A 15967-nucleotide genomic window follows, 5' to 3' on the forward strand; every position below is an offset into this window, starting at 1 on the left:
ACTTTCATACCACTATCAGTTGTAGTGAGAGACAAAACAACGAATCCATAAGATGAAGGTTGAGCATTTATGAACAAAGCTCAAGTCTCGTATCGACCTATCACCCATCCCATGGAATATTTAATGAATACCTAGCCAAGTCATCAGACCAGATTTTCAAATCACATTTAGTGAGACAAAAAGACTACATCAATTATAACAAAAGACCATTAAATACCATAAAAATAACCTTATTTTTTATCCTTTGCAAGCTTGGAAGGACCATTGATGTAGTAGTCTTTTGAACAAATGTTGGATTCATTAGTCTCTTCTTCCCATCTATATTCCTAGCCATGTTTTTAATCTCACATTCCCTAAGGAAGTCCTTTAGTGTTCCCATCCTATTTTGAACTTGGTTCTTCATTCCTCCTTGTTACACATGCTCCAAATGATAAAAGGACATTTGAATGCACAACTTGTTTCATCCAATTTTTTGTCAATCTACATGGTGTCGAAGGAAGCATTAACCAAGGAGAACTAATGTCACTAAGGTAATTATAAAATACCACTTCTTGTGCATTAATATATGACCCATTATGCTTCCTCCTATGTGCCCAATTCCAAATTCCAAGAATTTTCTTGCACATGATGTGTACATTGACACTATATTATGCTCTATCCACACAAATTCTTCACCAAGAAAGATGCCTACAATTTGCAAGAAAATGAGCTCCTCAATTCAAAAAAAGCTTCTCAAGTGCTTCTCTCAAATTCTCCCCATAAATGATTATTGTTATTTGTGTGAGGAGGGTAAAACTTGCATCCATATTCCATCTTTTGAACTTCACAAAACCTTTTTTTTCTTTGTTAGTTTCACCATCTCACAACTCCCTACTATCTTTTTTCCTTGACTCAAGGAAAGCTTTAAGGAAATAAGCATTTCCTTTCCTATGAATATCATGCATCTACAACCATCACATCACACATGTTAACATACAACATCATAGTGTCAGCCTACTCTCATCAGCATACAAGAAGACACTCAAAATTTAAATCTATAAAACCCTCCCATAAATTCTCCCTTAGATTCACATCAAATGCCACCAATGTTAGAGTAAATAATTAATTATTAATTATTTATTCTATTTACTTAAGTTTACTTAGGTTAATACATTAATTAATAGTTGTAGTGATGAGTTGTTGGCAACATGGGAGTTTGTTCCCTTCTAGCATGTTCCACCTTTTTGTGGAAGTGTGCTTAGTTGTCAACCTTATCTTCTTGCACTTTCTAGCTTGTTCTACAAGCTTCCTTGAGGCCTTTATATTCGATCTCTCTCTCATTGTAAAATTATCTTATTTTTAATATTGTAAATACATTTTTCTTGTTTGCAATATCTTCTCTCTCAAGTTTGTTTAGTGTTTTTCCAAGCTTCATCTCTTCCTTCTTGGTTTCCCTTCAACGGGTTATTTGCATGCAGGTGATCTTGGCAAGTTGTGGAGTTCGATTTCATCAACTCCTACATGGTATCAGAGCCTCCCTACTGCTTCTTGGCTGAAGGATTTTTGAAGCTACCATTCGGAGACACAACCCTAGTTTGTTTGTGCACCTTTCTTCAATCCAGAGGAAAAACATTTTTTTGAAGTACTTTGGGCCCAAATGGACACCACCATTGGATGCAAAAGGCCATTTACAGTTAGGATTCATATAAAATTTGCTGATTTTGGTGACAAGAGCTCCAGGAGGTCCAAAAAAATTGTTTGAGAGGTCATACGGAGGATGTTTGGGCATTAGTTGTGACGTTATTTTAAAAATAGGCAGGCCACCACCGCACCACCAGTAGGTAGCCCGCGCCGCTCCATGGCCATTACCGCTTAGCTAGCCCTCCACCCTCCTAGCAATGCCCCCACCTACGACTGCCTGTCTTAGCTACCTCTGTGGCTGTACCGCCCATTTTCCTCCACCGCTCATCAGTAGCAACCCACGTGGCAATTTTTGTGTAGTCAGCACAGTTGGCCAAATCCACAAGTTCTACGTTGGCACAGCCACGTGGCCCTTGCCACGTGGCATTTTTTTGTTGTGATGGCTAGCAAGCTGTCAATTTTAATGCAATAGGTTGCTGACATTGGCACTGCATCATCAGCCCTCCTGCACCTTTCCAAGGTCATTTTGACCTACTTGCAATTTTTTGGCCATAACTTGAGCATACAGATGTATTTTTTTGTTCTGAAAGAAGCGTCGAAAAGTTGATTCTGAGATGGAGTGATGTAGGTATTTTCAGGTTTTGATGCAATTTATGCTTGTTTTTGCAGTTGAAGTCTGAAGTTCTATTTTTGACTCCAGCAAGCTTCTCTTTTGCGTCCCATGTCTATTTTTTGAGAACATTGTATTTTTGGAAAGTTGGTTTTGTCATCTTTTAAGAAATACTATCATTTCATTCTAATTCTGCCCCTTGCTCTTTCTATCATGTTTTTGGCATTTTTTCTCTATGGTGGATATCTTGGGTGTTCCAAGTCCGAGGATCATTTTCATGACATGGGATCTTTTGTTTTGGGCTATACATGGGATCTTTTGTTTTGGGCTATACTATCTTTTGTATCAGCTTTTTTCCATTTTTTATCCTTGTAGCTATTATTTGTAAGCATTTTTATGTATATGCACTGAGATAAAGTGCCACTCTTGCATTTTGGGTTCATGAACATTGTTCTAAGATAGTTGTACTTGCACTATTTTTATAAAGCACCATGGGGGGATAGTTGTTTGCCATTTTTATGCCCTCTTCCTTTTTCTACCCCATGCAGAGTCGGTGTGACTGTGTCTTTATAGGTGTTTGTAACTCTTCTCCTCTCTCGTCATTCTTGGTTCTATCTACAAAGGATATTGGTCCACCTTCTCAGTTCCCCATCATCTCACCCCATCTACATTAAGGGGGGGGTGGGGTTATTCTAATGTTCTAATGCATCCTTGGTTCGATGGTTCGATAGTGCGAGCTATGTATTCAATGGTTGATCCTATATACTAGGCGATTGCAATGGCTAGCTACCTATGCATTTCAGTGAGATGGATCATCTACCATATAGACACGCTCAGTTAATGCCTTCTTCTTCCATGGAGGTTCTTTAGATCAGCAGTTTTTTCTGATGACGGATTTTGTAGCTTCTTCATGCTTCAGTGATGCTATTCATGATCACTCCTTGTTCCTGTTTTATGGGACATACCTCTTTTTGGGGCAAGATTTTTCCCATGTGGTTTTCTCTCTTTCCCCATTTTCAGAGGTTGCATTTCTTTGCATTGTACATGGGTACCTAACATGGCCTTATTGTCGAGACCCAGTCTACATTTCATCTTAGTTTTTGTGAGCTTATAGCATTCCCCTAAGTTGCATTTAAGGGGGGGTGTTAGAGTAAATAATTATTTATTTATTATTTATTCTATTTACTTAAGTTTACTTAGGTTAATGCATTAGTTAATAGTTGTAGTGATGAGTTTTTGACAACATGGGAGTTTGTTCCCTTCTAACATGTTCCACCTTTTTGTGGAAGTGTGCTTAGTTTTCAACCTTGTCTTCTTGCACTTTCCAACTTGTTCTACAAGCTTGCTTAAGGCATTTATATTTGATCTCTCTCTCATTGTAAAATTATCTCATTTTCAATATTGTAAATACATTTTTCTTGTTTGCAATATCTTCTCTCTCAAGTCCATTTAGTTTTTTTCCAAGCTCCACCTCTTCCTTCTTGGTTTCCCTTCGATAGGTTATTTGCATGCAGGTGATCTTGAAGAGCTGTGGAGTTGGATTTCATCAACTCCTACAACACAACCAGCACCTTTGGTAGTTGTTTGCCAAGAACTCAATTTTTTCAAGAAGTTTCTACATTGACTTAATAAATTTATTAATGGTCCAAGTGAGGGTTTCACCTTCTTTAGAGCATATACAATATAATCCATGAATTTCCTTTATAGCTTGACGACCACACTTTGAAGCTATCTTTTCTCATAGGTTGAACCCAAGTACAGCTTATCACATCCTTCTTCTCGCCCTTATCTCCTGAACGAGGTACGAAGCAGCTGTATAGTTTCTCTAACACTGTCCACTCTAGATCAATGAAACCTCGTAGTGGTCCTCTCCACTAGTGACACTCCTCCCATAGCACTCATTGATAGAATAGAGCCCATGGTCGCCTCATCTATCTCATTCATTGTTTTCCTTCGCTTTGAGGAAGCCTAAACCCTAATCATGTTTCAGGTGACTCTTGCTTTCTTCTTCATCTTCTATTTTAAGTTTTGTGCTTGCTCTTTTATCGGCATTGTTTGGTGCTATCATCTTGGTTGTAAGCTCCCAATCCCATAGACCTATGTTGTGGTCTCTTGTTGGACATTAATATTATCTTTTATCTTATCTTATCTTATCTTATCTTCCAAACGCACCTTTGCAATAAATAAATTTATTGACATGCAACTAGCCTTCAATGTTGCATACCCCTTGGCTTCATTAATCATCCCTTCTTGAAGCTTTTTGGCACCATCAACATTACATTTCTTGAACTATTACTTGTCACTGACTCAACACTAAATGGCAAGTTATCTTTTTAAACCCAATTGCAATACACTTTAATACATCCCTCATCTAGTTTAACACACTCCTCCACTCAACACCCTTGATAAACTGGATTAGCCCAACAATATCCATTAGTAGGCTTATTTTAGGGATTCGTATTATAAGAGACTCTATAAATGCATATACATTCAATCGCTATATAAAAAGCCTATGTATTTTGATGCTAACATGTCTAATTTTAGAATGATCTAGATATCTTGCGAAGATATATTTATGGTGATCCCATTTTGATGTGAATATTGTTCATAACTTTGACTTAAAATGGCATAACCTATAACACACTTTTTAAGAAATCCGAGGATATTTCTCAAATTAAAGGTGACTAAGTACACAATACTATCTCAAGGCCTTCTTATGGGTACAAAGACATGATTAATTATTTTCACTTGTCCATGTATTCCTTAGTTGGATTTCTATCTTTGTAAATAAATGACACGGAATATTTGAGGATGTTATTGTAAATCTTGAAATACTAGGATAAGTTGTCTTTGAATATCTCACACTACTTTCATAAACTAATATTTTTATCAATATGTAATTGAGACTTATGACCTCAATTTATCAAGGTGTAGAGTTTGAGTAGATCTATTATGCATACTTGAGACAAATATAAACAAAATTAGGTGGGTCCAAAAACACCAAGCTTGGATTTTCCCATTCATGAATTAAAAGGTTGTTATGGGATATGAGAGTAAATCAACTAACCAATTATACACACAATTAAGCAATCATAGGTGGCTAATTTATCAAGACATTTAATTATACTACCCTTCCAAGGTGCAATTTGGCATCCAACAATTAAATATTCTTTATTAGCACACAAGTAAATTACATTTTGGATTTGAAAAGATGCCACACTATTCTTATGGGAGAAATAACATAGATTTTTTATTAAGGGGAAAACATGCTTTAAAGGAGACCCTTTACAAATTAGTTTTGAGAGGGACCAAAACCTCATAGCTAAAGATAATCAAGACTACTCACTAGATGAAACAGAACAAAGAGCGAAAGGGGGGAAAACCAGCAAGCACTCCCCACTAAAGCTAGAAGTTGCATGAGAAATAAAAAATACAAGAGACACTAGTAAGTAGCCAAACCAACCAAACACAACTATGATTTCCCTTTTGTCATACCTTGTGGGAATGAAGAGTCATATGGAATGAGGTCTGAGGAGATTTAGATTTTTTGTTTTTACCTATTATTTAACCATCTGTTAGGAATATAATTATGGTTGGCACTTGGATATGTTGATGATGTATTGCATTGATGGCAAGTTTGTCATTGATGACACCATATATGTTTTAGTTTATGACACATGAAGATTTTGTACATTGCAGAGGTTTATTGAGTCAGTGAAGTTGGCATAGAAAAGGTTAAGTTATGCAAGCTTAGGATTGTGTTCACGGATGACTTAAGTGATACATCTATTTTTTTCTTACATTCATGTTGAGTAATTGATGAGTTATAGTTCATTTGGTGAAGATTGGTAATAGACCAATATGCAACAAATTCTGTCAGAGATAGTTTCTCGTAAAATGGTTGTATCATATAAGAGAATTTGAATTAAGGTTAGCAAGCTTGGATCCTAATTGAAGGCATGTATGTGATGCTATGTTTGTGATAGCATATCTTGGAGATTATTCTATAGAGGTCGCAAAATTAAAATGTGTTATATTTTATTAGCAGTTAGTTGTGCTACTAAAATGTGTTGATCCTTGTTGGAAGAAGTGTCAATTTTATTGTAATGTGTGGAGACATTATTGTAATAATTGTATTGATGCTTTAGGAGTGTAATCCTTAATGAGGCCCTATATAATTATTGTATATTGGGAAAGCCTTAATGGGCCAACCTAGTTAGTGATTTGGATAGGGTATAAAGGAAATTTATTTCCTTGATTTGGGAATCATCATGAATGTGGTGTATGTGGTCAGAGGATGCAAATTTAATCAGAGTAGAACAAAAATAAAGTTGAGTGTTGGATTTGGACTTCAAAGGAACTATATTGGAAAATAACTTGCAATATTGGTCAATTCAACTTATTGGATTTGTTATCCTAAATATTTAGTCTTCATTATTGACTCGTGTAGTTTGGACCGTGAGTTCAATTGTCCTCCGCAAGCCTTTAACAAAGTTTGAACCTTCTAAGAAAGGGTTCAAGGTCTCCTAACAAGGATTTGTCCTTTAACCAGAACTCTTGTATTGATTGCATTGTATTTGGCTCCTAATAGAGTCACATCCTTTCATAAGAAACATTTATATTAGTCCATTATCTTGTGGATACCATCCCCACCAGGATTTTCCCTCTAATGAAGGGTTTTCCTAGTAAACAAATCATTGTGTCACTATGTATGGTTTATCTCTTGCTACGCTTCATTATTTTGATTATGAAGTTGGATGCGATAAGTTGGATATAAGTTTAATTTGGTCACAACTGACAATGTGAACTCCTATTATAGAATACAAACTCCCATGGAAACATTTTACAATGGCCAAGGGTTCAAACCTAACTCCTCAAGTGCTCCATTTGAGACTACTACCACAATGTTAATGAAGCAGAGGCATGATAGGTCTACTTAAGTTGTGTTGCCACAAATTTCATGAAGGTGAACAAATACAATCTAAATGAGTGCAATAAAAGTGCTTGCAATTGAAAAAGCTGTGCATCAAGGCACACACAAGACTAGAATCACTAGAATTCAATGTTGTCACGGAGGGACACTCAATTGAAAAAGGTGTGATGGAGATCTACAATCATATTAACTTTATCTTCATTACTCATTCAAAGCAATGATAACCACAATTTTTTTTTAGGTGTCAAACAAAACTTGGGGAAAAATATTTAACAATGAAATTTCAGCTTATGCATGAATGAAACTAGAAACTCCAAACTTTCCCCCTACATATTGCAAAAACATGTTTTAAATTTAAATTAAATTTTAGTTTTATTTTTTAGTTGAAAACCATTAGGTACCACAAATAGACCAAAAATGTGTTGCATAGATCGAATAAACCTCTCTAGCTTGTTGTTGATATGCAAAGCTTTTCCAAATCTCAAATTGGAAAAATAATTTCAAAGGTTCATTAACTTCAGTAAGAAATATTATTGTCCAAGACTATTTCGATGAACTCAATGCAAAAATGCCATCCTAGAGCCAATTTGCGTCCCACCTCCACAAAACTCAAGGTAAACAATATATAACAAGAAAGGTTTTAATTCTATCTGAAATGGAACTAGAGACTCTCATTTCCCATGCATACAACAAAAACATGCTTAAACTTCAAATTTAATTTGATTTTAGTTTTTAGTTGAAAACCCATTGTATACCACAAGAAAACCAAGAATCCTCAAGATATTTTTAATAAACCTATTCATATTGTTGTTGATAAGCACAAGTTTTGCAAATGTGAAACTAGAAAAATAATTTCACATCTTTGTTAACTCTGGTAAGCAATATTATTCTCTAACACTCTTTTGATGAACTTGATGCAAAGAAGTCATTTTATAGCCAATTTGCATCCCACCACAAGCCTTCATATTAGTGTTCCACATGTCACTCTCAATCCTCTAAAAGTTCAACGAGAAACACTTGAGATAAGGCAACTAGCAAACTATGACCCCAAAATAAAACTGAGTGCAAAAAGATTCCAAATAGTTGTAACTTCAACAAATTAAAATTGAAGTATCACTAAGAAATTTGGAGTATGGTGAAACATGTCTTTACTCAAAATGAACATTGAATGAATGCACGATTGCATGTGTTTCATGAATCCCACTTTCTCAAGGGAGTGAGCAATGGCATCTTTCTTTCACCTTACATATCCAAATCAATGCAATAATAGATTAATAGTTGATTAAGCAACTTTTTCTATTTCCATGGGAAGGTAGTTGATATCTAATTGAATGGATTTTGTTGGTGGAGCCGGTGAGAGTGTTGACATTGGTCCTTAGGCTGGCACGAGGTTTGTGAGTTCTATTGTTGGCTTATATGCAATTGGATCAAGGTTTGGAATTGGTCCTAGTATGGGGTTGGCTAGGGTTTCTACTAGGGCTATCATTGGCGTTGGAGCATCTGGTTTGGGTGCTAGCGAGAGTGCTAGAAGTAGGCTTATTCCTTTGCTAGTGTTGTTGATGTTAATGGTGTAGCTAAGTTAGATGTTGGTGTCAGGGGTGGCAATGACACTAGTGCTAGGATTTATTTTTATGTTGGTGCAGTCGCTGGGTCTAGTTCTAGGAGTCATGTGGTGACTAGTGTAGGTGCGAGTGTGGGTACGAGTGCTAGCATTGGTGTGGATGTTGGTGCTAATTCATCAATTGGATCTCAGTTGTATGTTGCCAAGGTTGCAACAGGGTCTTCAAATCATCTTCCTTGTGGTGGGTTGGGCCCTAAGGAAAAGGTTCCCAAACTTGTCTCTAACCCTATTTGGACTACTTTGGAGGAGGATGTGGTGAAGGACATCAAGGGTGCTTCTTTTGTGTTGTCTTATCATATTGTGATTTGTCGATTTCAAGGCTTATGGTCGAGTCTGCCTGATTTGCACACATGGATTTCTTCTCACTAGAAACCCATTTTATCAAGTATTGTTCTCATATTTCCCATGGCCAAAAGGTTTACAAGCTAAATTTGAGAATGTTGGGGATAGTGTGAAGATCCTTTGTATTTCTTCCTTCTCTTGGCCATCCCAACATCACCCACTAATGGAGAAACTGTGGCACCCATTTTTTTCTGCGTGCCTCTGAATCTTTTTCTAAATTTTCAATTTCGGTGACGCTTCCTTATCTCCACCTTCATTTTTGGGTTGCTTCCCTCTTGGAGGTTGTGGGAGATGTTATTTGTGACTTCTTGAGAGTTAATGAAGAGTCATCAAATGTTATGCATTCTACTTATGAGATAATCCTTGTAGAGATGGACATTTCTAAGGGAGTACTTGAGAAGATCATGTTGGTGCTTCCTAAAGGTAGTTTGATTCAAACATTGGATTGTGAAGGGGTTCTCTTCAAATGCAGAAAATGTTATAACACTAAGCACTTGGTGGCTCAATGCAGTGTTCAAACGGTTAAGGGTAAAAATCCCTCTTCCTAATAAAAGGGGGCTTCTTCTAAACATTATATTGTTGCTAACAAGAATGGCATCTAGAATGTTGAGCAGGTATCCATCAAGCCTCTTGGTTATTTGACTCGTGTTGATTTCATTTAGGCTACTAGAATTCTGGTGGGTAACAATGTGGTTGGTAAGGATGTTGTTGATGTTGCTATCAAGGGTGTTGGTTTTTTTAACATTGTTGGTTATATTGTTGTTGATACTTATGTTGCTAGATTTTTTGCAATTGGTCCTATCCAATCTGTTGGATTGGGTGTTGTTAGCTCTATCTAGTTTGTAGGATCCATTGTGATTGGTTTTGATTTTGCTCCTACAGGTGGTGTTGGGATTTCTCCCAAAGTTGGCTCTATAGTTGTTGATTTTGATGTTACCGGATCTATTATTGTTGGTTATGTCATGTTTATTGGATCTACTACTATTGATTTTGTCCAATTGGTTGGATATGTTGTTGTTGGTTCCAGCCAGTGTGTTGGATCTATTGTGGTGGATTTTCTTATTCTAGAATCATAGGTTGCAATATCATTGGTTGAGTAGGGTGGAACTCGGCGGCTAGAAAACACCATCAGAAATCCTCTCCTTTTGACACGAACTTACTCTCCCAAAAGAAGGTAGGTAAAGGGAAATCTTCGTATTTGCCTTGTCTTTAGTTGTTTGAGGGGTTTCTTTCCCTTGGGGCAGATTGGCCTTTTTCACTTTCCTTCCTTTAATCTATCAGTCACTCTTGGTCACTTCTTGTGGGGTTCCTCTTTGGTCCATGGTTTTGGTTGTTGCAACTCTTCTTGTAGTTGTTATGTTAGTTTATGCCTAATAGAAAATCTTGTTGTGAAGTTGTAAAGGGTTTCAAGGTCCCTTCAAAACCAATTTTTGATTTAATACATGTTAGGAATTAGTAATAGAATATGCACAAACATTCAACATCCAAACTTAACAACCAATTAGAAAGCATCGTCCAAAATTCTTCCAAACCATACATGCATCCCTGGTTAAGCACATATTGTTATGACTCTAATTATGTAAGAAAGAAAATAAAATAGTGATCTAGACAATCAAACTAATAAACATATACTCGCAAGCTTATCATGTGATAGTGTAATTTTGAATTCCAACATCCTCCTTTGAATGTTGTAGATTGCAACAAAACTCATGGCAAAATAATATATTATGACATTTATAATCTCATCAAAAAAATCAAGAAAAAGTAATCCAACCTTACTACCCACAGTTAAACAACTTCTTAGCCTACAAAAAAAAATGCTTTTTGTTCACTAAAATTACTAAAAATGGAATAATCAAACGTATTCACAATCCACACTTTATTATACACTATCAAAAGTGTTGCATAAAAAAGAAAAAGTCTTTCAAATAAAGACATCATCTAAAAATAGAATTGATTAAGAGAACTAAAAAGAAAGTTAAAATGACCAATGACTAAGGCTCTAAAAAAACGAGCTAAAGATAGCAAGAACGTAGGATAGTAAAAATATCCTAATACCCTTCTTTAACGGTCATTCCATGAACTATCCTAAAAAAGACAATGCATATCTTTTAAGTATAAATCTTTTAGGTTACTCTTCTACTACAGAGATCGTCTCTAGTGTTGAAAGTTTAGCATCAATCAAAGTAATATTGAGTATATAAATCTATTATACTCATATATATATAACACAAGGCATGATTCAGATCGGGCCTATATTACTGTTGTTGCTGATTCACATCAGGTTACTATCATTATTGATATTATAACTTTGTTATCTCCAATCAGGGACCGAGTTCCATTTATGTTGCCATCGATATCCATATTAAGTATTATCGGACATGTCTTATTTGGCATGATTAATCGCTAGCTATTTATGCTAACTAATGGACGTGACCACGTAGGGTCATGGCCCTACAAGGACATGATCCTTCATCTAATATAAGTGTTTGCTCTCATTAGTGGACAAGGCAATATCAATACATAACGTACTTGTAGTCCCAGTATCACAGAGTAATATTGCACATTATCAAATATATTCTTTCCAGCATTCAATATTCCAGACAAAGCACATTGGAACATTCAAAAGGTACACTCCTACTACATGCATACATACAATAAGAAGTAAGTAAAGCCTGATATAATTTGATATTCTTTCTATCAGAGATCCTATAAAAATAACATGGTATCAGAGTCATTTTGATAAGAATTTTTATTCAAAACTTATATAAATATATATAATTTCAGACTTTACCATTTATTTATTTATTTTAAATCAAAATGGTTAACCACGTGAGGTTAGAGGATAGATTGGAGGGGGCATCAAATTTTTCTTCATGGAAAATTTGTGTCATGATAATTCTAAGAGAAATGGAATTAGAGGAGTATGTAGAATCAAATAAAACTATTTTGGAAAATGTTCCAGACAAAACAACATGGAAAAGGCACAACAATAAAGCCATGAAAATAATTATAGACTCAAATAAGGATCATATTCTTCCTTCTATTTCTAGCCTTTCTACAGCATTTGAAATGTTCTCCACTATCAAAAACACCTTTGAAATCAATAATACTAGCAAGTTTTTGACCTTAAAGCATGATTTATTATACATAAAAATGAATAGTGGGGAAACTATCACTTCCTATTTTTTAAGAATCTCTGAACTAAAAGATCAACTTGCCACAATTAGAAATCAAGTTGACAATAAAGAACTTACCATGATTTCCCTAAGGGGACTTTCTCTATCTTGGGAAACTTTTATTCGAGGACTAAGCTCTCGACCTGAGCTTCTAGAATTTGAATTACTCAAGAATGAATGCACTCAAGAGGAATCAAGATTAGTCTCAAGGGGGATAAACTTAAATCAAGAGGGAGACATTCATGCGCTTCAAGTAAGCTCGAACAAAAAAGGAAAATTCAATCGAAATAGGAGAGAATCCAACAAACCTTATAAGAAAAGAGATTGGTCAAAAGTGAAATGTTTTAAATGCGACAAAATTGGTCACTCTCATAATGTCTATCCTGAAGGAAAAAGAATTCAAACTGCTTTAGCAAAAATAAAAGAAGAAAAGGAGGAAGTAGAAAAAAATCATGCATTTTACCTAGCACTCTCCGATGAGTTAAACTCAAACAAAAACACTTGGATCATAGATAGTGGAGCATCTCAACATATAACAGGCTTTAGAGACAAATTTGAAAACCTCTCTGAATGCAACTCAGAAGAGGCAACCATCAGGGATAACTCCACTCATCCAATTAAAGGTATTGGATCTTGTTCCATTCATCTAAATGTTTGCATTACTCTTCAACTTAACAATGCTTTATATGTACCTAAAATTAAAAGGATTCTAGTCTCAATATCTGGCCTTTCTGATCAAGGATACAGAATCGTTATTTAAGAAGAAAAAGTTTTGTCTTGGCCTAAAAATGCTAACATCAAGAAAGCCATCACTATTGGTGTTAGAGATGGGAGCTTATTTAAAATTTGTAATGAACAAAATTTTGCACTAAGTCATGAAATCTCAGAGTCTACAGAAATTTGGCATAGGAGATTAGGTCACCTACATTTCCAAGCATTGTCATATGTAGGAAAAATTGTCAAAGGGTTACCTAATCTAAAATCAAATCACTTAGGTGTTTGCAAAGGTTGTGCCCTAGTAAAAATGTCAAGAAAACCTTTCCCGAAAGTGTTCATAAATCAAAAGCAATATTAGAACTCATTCATTCTAACCTATGTGGTCCTATGTCTGTGCCCTCTCTAAATGGGATAATGGAGGAGAGTACATCTCTAAAAAAAATTATAGATTTTTGCTTTACTGTTGGGATTAATAAGGAGTTTTATGTACCTTATAATCCTCAACAGAATGGAGTTGCAAAACGTAAGAATAGATCAATTGTCGAATCAGCCAAAGCTATGATGTATGATCGAAACCTTTATACTCTGATCTAGGTTGAATCATCTAACATTATTGTTTACATTCAAAATTGATGTCTGCACCCTGTCTTGGAAGATACCACTCCAGAAGAAGTATTTACAGACACCAAACCAGATCTAAGTCACCTAAGGATATTTGGGTGTCCAATCTATGTGCACATTTCTAAAGAAAAGATAACAAAGCTAGAACTATCCAAGAAGAAAGGAATTCTCATCAGGTATAGTGAAAATTCCAAAGGTGACAAGGTCTATATTCCAAGTTAGAAAAAAATTGAAATCAATAAGGATGTTAAACTTGAAGAAGAAAGTGCCTTCAACCTTTCTAAAAATAATGATGAGCTATTCATAAAACCTACCACTGAAACAAATGAAAATCATCCAATAGAAAATGAGACAGAGAATAATACTTCATCTCTTGTACATACTTCGGATGATGTTGAAAATTCATGTTGAACCTGATGAAGTATTAAAAGAAAGCAGGAAAACAAAACTCAATCTTGTTATGTTGCATTAATAATAGAACTTATCAAATCATAACTTTCTAACACTAAAGAAGCCTTATCAAGTCAACCTTGGAAAGAAGTTATGATTGAAGAATACAATTCAAAATTAAAAAATGATGTGTGGGATGTTATAACCCAACCTAAAAATAAATCAATAGTTTCTTCCAAATGGTTGTAGAAAATCAAGCATGCACCTAACAGTAGCATTGAGAAATATAAGGCAAGATTCTTAGCACGAAGTTTTTCACATAAGGAAGGTATCAATTATGAAGAAACTTCTGCTCCAATTGCTAAATATGCATCAATCAGAACCACCTTGGCCATTGCAACATCTAAAGGATGAAAAGTCCATCAAATGGATGTTAAGACAACTTTTCTAAATGGTGAAATTGAAGAAATGTGCATTGAGCAACCAAAAGGGTTTATTATTCAAGACAAGAATATTCATGTATGTAAGTTAAAGAAAGCACTATATAGGCCCAAACAAGCTCCCAGAGCGTGGTATGAAAGAATAGAGAGTTATCTTACAAAGCTAGGGTATTCTAAGAATGAAGTTGACCCTAATTTATATTTCAAAATAGATGGAAATGACATGATTATTCTTGTGTTATATGTTGATGACTTATTAATTACAAGTGAAGAACATCTAATAAGAAAATGCAAAAAATGGTTCCAATGCGGACTCGATGACGGGTAAATCAAAGCCTTAGCCAGCATGCTCTAGGGATAAAGTTTTGATTTTAAATTAAAAATACAATCAGCATATGAAGGCTCGTGATTAGGGAGTTAGACTTCCATTAGGTCCACCTAATGGGAGGGCTCTAGTAGCTCAGGAAAGCATAACTCTCACTTTTGACTGCATGCCCTTGAAGTCTTCCATCCACAGGAAAGCCAAAAATCTCCAGCCAATCCTCCTTAGGTCTATCATATCGCTTTAGGAGGGAGACAAAGGAGATGGCGGTAGAGGCGAAGGTAGAGGCAGTATAGAGAGTGAAGCTGGGAGTAGTTCCCAAGTAAGGGGGAGACAGACATGGACCCAAGCTGCAAGGAAATTAAGGTCAGGATTCATTAATGTAACAATACATTGAAATGGCATGTTCTATTGTAGGAAAATGAAGTAAGGGCCTTGGAGGATCGCTGTTTGTTGATGTTTCCTATAGAAACTAGTGCTTGTTTTGATACCAGTCATGGCTGGGAATGATTAGGGTCAATATGACTTACTATCTCCTTCACATGCTCCCATAATAGATCATCCATTTTTCTTATTGGCTGCATGTTGATTGCATGGGAAAAACAAAAGATTCGATCTTATCTTTTAATCCTTCGAGATTAATCATATGTCAACCATAAAAATGGTTCTAGGATCTTTCTTGATTATTCTTGCACACTCTCTAATCTAGGTTAAGATCTTCTCTATTTAAAGATTTTTCTATATAGTTACCCAAATTTGAAAATTATGGCTCGGCTTGAATTTTGTATCGTAGGCAACCCAATTCGAAAATTATGGCTCGGCTACAACGGCTCAACTTCCATTTTATATCCAAGGCTACACCATGAGAGTTTTCACCTCCAAGATTTCTTACAAGAGATTACACCAAGAGAGCTTGATTACAATTTTTCATATGCCTTGCTTAAATAGGCACTTACCACCCAAGATGTTGCAAACGTCATATGTTGTTTGGTAATGTATGACTCATTATTACCTGACAATACCTATTATGTGCTAGTAAACATATGAATATCTGAATTTAATCTAATAAAAGCCTTCATATGTTAATTTTATGCAAGGGGATATAACTTAAACATTTCTAATTGGTTAGAAATAAGGTTGGATGCCTTTTGTCAATATCATGGTTCATGATC

Source organism: Cupressus sempervirens, chromosome 10 (assembly GCF_028749045.1).
Source record: "Cupressus sempervirens isolate cs-2001-9-10 chromosome 10, ASM2874904v1, whole genome shotgun sequence".
NCBI classification, from domain to species: Eukaryota; Viridiplantae; Streptophyta; class Pinopsida; order Cupressales; family Cupressaceae; genus Cupressus; species Cupressus sempervirens.